A 5,500-nucleotide genomic window follows, 5' to 3' on the forward strand; every position below is an offset into this window, starting at 1 on the left:
CCAGGCTAGGGGTCAAATTGGAGCTGTAGCCACTGGCCTACCTACACCACAGCCACAGCAACACGAGATCCAAGCGTCATCCATCTGCGACCTACACCACAGCTCACAGCAACGCTGGATCCTTAACCCACTGAACGAAGCCAGGGATTGAACCTGCGTCCTCATGGATGCTAGTCAGATTGGTTTCTTCTAAGCCATGACGGGAACTCCAGATCCATGATACAACCATAGAGTCACTACCCTATTCAAGATGAATAATATTTTCAGAACCTGAGACAGTTCCCACGGGCCTCTTTCCAATTAATTCCTACCCACCCCAGAGGCACCCAAAGTTTCGATTCCTGTCAACATAGATTAGTTTTGCCAGTTCTTAAATGTCATATAAATGCAGTATATATTCTTTTGTGTCCAACTTCTTTTGTTCAGCATGACCTTCTGTCATCTAGGCTACTGTTTGTATCATAGGCTTGTTGTTTTTGTTTTTGTTTTTTTCTCCTAAGACGTATCCCATGGTGTGGATATACCACAGTTTGTTTATCCATTTGCCAGTTAGTTTTTGGCTATTATCAACAAAGCCATTGTGACTGTTTTAGTGAAATTCATTCTGTGGAAATAGCCTCCCCTATGTAGATCTAGGCATAGAGTTGTCAAGTCAAAGGGGAGAAAATAAACTTTCATTTTGTTTAAGCCACTGTTATTTTGAGTCTGTTAGAGTAACTCCACTACATCCTCATATATTGGTGTTCCTTCCTTTGCCGTGCTCATTGTTTTCTTCACTTCTGCTTTCCAAGTAAAGCAAACTTGTCTCAGACCCTGCTTTCATATATTCCCAAATTAATATAAATGGACACTGACCAAATATAATAAAATAGCTCATTGGGTTGTACCGTCAGTTCAGATGTCCACAGCACCTCTGTGGGTAATGGCTCATCATTACAGGTACACGTGGCCTCCATGTTTCTGTGTCTGATGAAGGTGACAGAGATTCAGACATTAGCATTTGTATCTCAACTGAATATTTATTAGGTGCTGGCACTGAGCTGGGTATAGCAGAGTGCAAAGATGAAACCGGTAGGATTAACTGAGCTTCTCTTCCTTTCAGTGGTTTTTGGGAGAAGTAAAAGGTTGGTGAGGTTTTTTGTTTTTGTTTTTGTTTTGTTTTGTTTTGTTTTTGGCCGTACCTGTGGCATGTCAAAGTCCTGGATCCAGGATTTAACCCACGCCACAGCAGTGACCCCATCCATTTCAGTGACAATGCTGGATCCTTAATGCACTGCACCACAAGAGAACTCCGGGTATTTTTTTTAAAGCAAAAGAAAAATTCCCCTAAATAACAGTCACTGAAGATGCTGGTCAAAACGCAGATTCCTGGACCTGCCCCACCTCTGGCTTATTAAAAGTCAGAGGGTCCTGGGAATCTTCATTCTCTATGCATTCCTAGGGGAATCATATAGAAGTCAGAGAAGTCAAGCAAGAGGTGGTCTTGTGTGGGCTAATTGTTGAGTATAGCTGGCAGGAAAATGATAGGTAATTGCTCTTAGCAGGGAGGGGCCAGATCATGCAAGTTGTGTGAGGATATTTGAATTCTATCCCACAGGCAATGGGAGTCTTAGAAGGGTTGAAGGAAGAGGTGGGACTTGACCAGATATGTGTTCTAGAAAGACCCCCTGTATGTGGAGAATGAGTTGCCTGTGTGCGTGTTTTGAGGGAAGAGACCATGAGGTGATCAGGCAGTGATAGAGGTAGGGAGCTGGAGACGAGGACAGATCTGATGAGAATGACTTGCCTTGGGGAATACAGGAAGTAGATGAGCAGGGGGAGGATCTCTGGGATGTGGAGAGCCTGTCACATGATGGGGGCATGCAGGGAGGGGCAAGTTGGGGGCTGGCTGGAGTGAGTGTTCAGCTTGAAATGATTAATTTGGAGGGATAGGGAGACACCCAGGGAGAAATATTCAGAGAAATACCAGGACAGAAGCTCTTTTTTTTTAATTGACGTCCCTAAAGTGCAGTATCTGGGTGCTTTTCCTATCTGAAAGCTGTCCCATTCCCAGAGAACAATTCTAAATATACCAGAAAGTCTCTCACAATTAGCCTTAACCCAGACATTGAACTCTCTTCTCCCGATTCATGAAGAGCCTCTGGCATTTAGGTGTCTTGTAATCATATTTGCTCTGCTTGTTAATGGACCCACTGAGGCAGTACTCCTGGGAGGGGGAAGGATTTCATTTGTCTGGGACTGAGGAGGGAGATGGGGTTTGCCAGAGCTAATGAAGAATCAATGCCTCGTAATTGCTAATTAAACGAGCCTGGCTCTCTCCTGGGGCTGTTAGTTGGTTGGCTGGCCCTTGAGTGTCCACAAATTTAATTATGCTCCCCAATAAACACCTGCAGCAACCATCCCCCTATGGTATCTCTGTGGGGGAGACCAAGAAGCAGCAAGGTCTTCATGTGTGTGCCAAAACCATCAGTTCACTTATTGATTGATGTATTAGTTTATTCCCTAGTGCTTTTATTGAGGCAACAAATGTTTATTGAGCACCTGCTGTATACCAGGTCCTGGATTAGGTGCTGGGGACACAGCAGTGAAGATACAAATACAGTCTCTGCCTTCATGTAGTGCACAGTGTAATGGGGGAGACAGACAGTTCTGTAAATACATAACACAAAAATAATTACACTCAGTGTGGAGTAGAAAATATTCTAGGAGAATGTAGAGTGTAGGCGTGACATGGGGAATGGCGAGGCAACAAAGACAGTTCCCCTTGATGAAACAAGGCTTGGGTGAGGGGCAGAATGAGGCCTGGGGCACTCTGGGTGGGGACAGAGCATTCCAAACTGAGGAAACAGCAAAGGCAAAAGGCTGTTCTGAGGCTGGAATGAGCTGGATGTCATGTCTTCGACTTGATTAGGATGTCATAGAGAATTAAGTTTGAGCCTCCATGATGTCACAACACACCTACCAGACACAAGTTTACACGTGTCCTGTAATTGGTTCATGAAACTGATGGTGAGGTAGGGGAGTAAAAAATTCCCCAGAACTTTTATTGAAAAGTCTCCATAGAATCCTGATCAAGGAAGGGCTTCAAACATGATTTTCTCATTGATCTCCCAGGAAAGTGTAGTGAGACAGTTAAGAGTCCTGGGTTCAGAGTCAGATATTTGTATTTCCAAACCTGTGGGTGCATAAGAGTGACATGGCCAACATCATATGCAGCACATCGCCATGTGTTCATGGGGTGCATGCCTCTATTTTGCTCTCTCCCCTGTTCTTGTCCCGTGGAATTAGTCAGCCCAACCCCTGAATAGAAGCAATTCCTCCCTGAACACCCCCACACACACACACACACTTGCTTGTCCGTCTTGGGCGAAGGTCGATGGGAGTCCACGCTGTGAGGAAGCTGTGACTTGTTGTCATAGTACGTCAGAACAACAAAATCACTAGTCTTCCACACAGCACTAGACCACAACCACTCCAGTCTTCTTCACCACCCTCTGCCCCATGTCTGAAGCCCCCACCCAGCTCTTTCCCCTCATTTGAGCTAAGTCATAACACCTGGGCTTCTCCACTGCCTCCTGTTTTCTGTTCTTGGTCCTCTTGGAGAGAGGCAGCATTTGATTTCCAAGGGCTCAGCTCCCACCCATCCATGTCAGTAACAGAATTTGGAATTAGACAAATGTGGGGTTGACTTTCAGCTTCACCCTTGAGCTGAGAGCCTTTGGGTTAGTTGTACCCCTGCCCCTCCCTGGGTCTCAGTTTTCTCAACTGTCACCTTGCTGTAATAACACCCATGTCTTAGGGCTGACAATGTCGTGATATAATGTATATAAAACGCTTGGCACAATGTTTCTCACAGAAGTCTGGAAAGAGCATACTAATGTCATCTTGGCAGGTGCCTGACCCCTCACAGTCCTACTGATTGGCCATCTCACCTGTTAGGAATTACGGATTTCTGTGGGTGGTTTCTTCTCATCTGCTTATCTGGAAAATAATTCACTGAAAAATCCACTACACGAGGGGCAAGTCTCCCAAAGCGTCAGGCACTTCAGAGCACTCTGTTCCCCCATCTGGGTACAAGGGCTTCCCTGTAGCAGTGAAGCTGTCCAGTGTCCTGGTTCTGAAATGAGGTCGCCCCCTGGGAGCCTTAGGAGCTGTCCGGAGCCCTGGTGCTGAAGCAGATCGCGGTGCCTTTCCTGGACCCTGAGAGGCGCTGTCCGGAGTCTCAGTGCTGAAACAAATAGCAATTTCCTTCCCTGGTTGTCGGAGAACTGTCCTCCGCTTCGGTACTGAAGAAAACTTGACTTGCTCCCCCTCTTCCCCAGGTCACCCCAATCCCTCCGTTCTCTGTTCTTCTCACTCTTGGGAACCCTCCTCCACTACAATTCGTTCCTCTCTGATCCTCTTCGAGATATGCCTCCTGGGGCAAAGTCAGGGAGACACGGAGAGGTTGCCGTTAGGACTCAAACCAGCTCCGCACCTCGAGACACGTTCCCAGAACTTACCTTCCAGGTAGTCAGCGCGGTTGGTCTCCGTTTTCCAGACCATCAAACTTCATAGTCTGTGTCGCTTTCTGGGAAAATGTCCATGCGCTGACCTGCAAACCAGCCCCATCCGAGGGGACGCGGGTGCCTCAGACCACCCCTCCCCCACACGGCTTTGGCCCTTCCTCTCTGTCTCACCTGTTTTCAGTCTTGCCCGCAGATGCAGGTGTCCAGTGGCTGCCTAGGCGGGGACGTGTGCTTTTATGGGCTTCAGGGAAGGCGGGGCACCGGGAACCTTGGGAGGGTCTTTGCCAGCCTGCCAATGGGACTCCGCCTCGAATGCAACTCCAAAGATTACCTCATAGGCTGTGGCCTCGGCTTCAGAATAAAAGTCTGGCATCTGCCCAAAACCTGGGTTAGGGGTTTTCTGGAGGGGGAAGGGGTACTCATTGTGTTCCCCTGGGTCTTCCCACTGGCTCCAACCTCTGCCTAGGTCTCTGAGCTCTGTGTCAGTTGGTAACTGCTTCTTCCAAAGCCCCAGCTTGCGCTCTTGCTGGATCAGGAGAGAGAAAGCTAGTAAACCATGCGGGTGGAGGGGGAGAACAGCAGGGTTCAGGATATTTAAGTCCAATTGCAGATAGGGAAACTGAGGTCCTTGGGACTGGAAGGCTCTGGGAAGGGCTGGGGCCAAGGTGAGACTCAAGCCAAGATTTTTTGATTCCTTGACTTAAAACCCAGCTCATACTTAGTTTATTGTTTTACTTTACTCAGGCAGGCTCTGAGCCAAAAACCATACAAACTTGGGTCATATTCAGATTTTCCTCCTCCTCGCTGTGGGTCTTTGGGTATAATCAAATGTCTTTGCTTTAGTTTCCTCAACTGTGAAATGGCGATGACGGTAGGAGCTTCTCAGAATGCTGTGATGAGGAATTAATGCTATGGTGTGAGTTACATGTTGGAAATAAATAATCAGGACTGAGACTAGGGTGAGGGAGGCACTGGCCTCAGGTGCTAAATTT

The 5,500-nt window shown here is 47.3% G+C and overlaps 1 long non-coding RNA gene across 2 annotated transcripts; it reads right to left on the reverse strand.

The window, feature by feature from the left end:
• LOC100624940 lies at positions 468-4,751 on the reverse strand. Of its 2 annotated transcripts, none has more exons than XR_001305071.2 (3): positions 4,503-4,751; positions 3,933-4,228; positions 468-2,649 (listed from the first exon to the last, which is right to left on the reverse strand). It is a non-coding gene; the product is annotated as an uncharacterized LOC100624940 (long non-coding RNA). The 2 variants fall into 2 exon arrangements; XR_299800.3 differs by having other exon boundaries at positions 468-3,175.

This window comes from Sus scrofa, chromosome 2, assembly GCF_000003025.6.
Source record: "Sus scrofa isolate TJ Tabasco breed Duroc chromosome 2, Sscrofa11.1, whole genome shotgun sequence".
Taxonomy (NCBI): Eukaryota; Metazoa; Chordata; class Mammalia; order Artiodactyla; family Suidae; genus Sus; species Sus scrofa.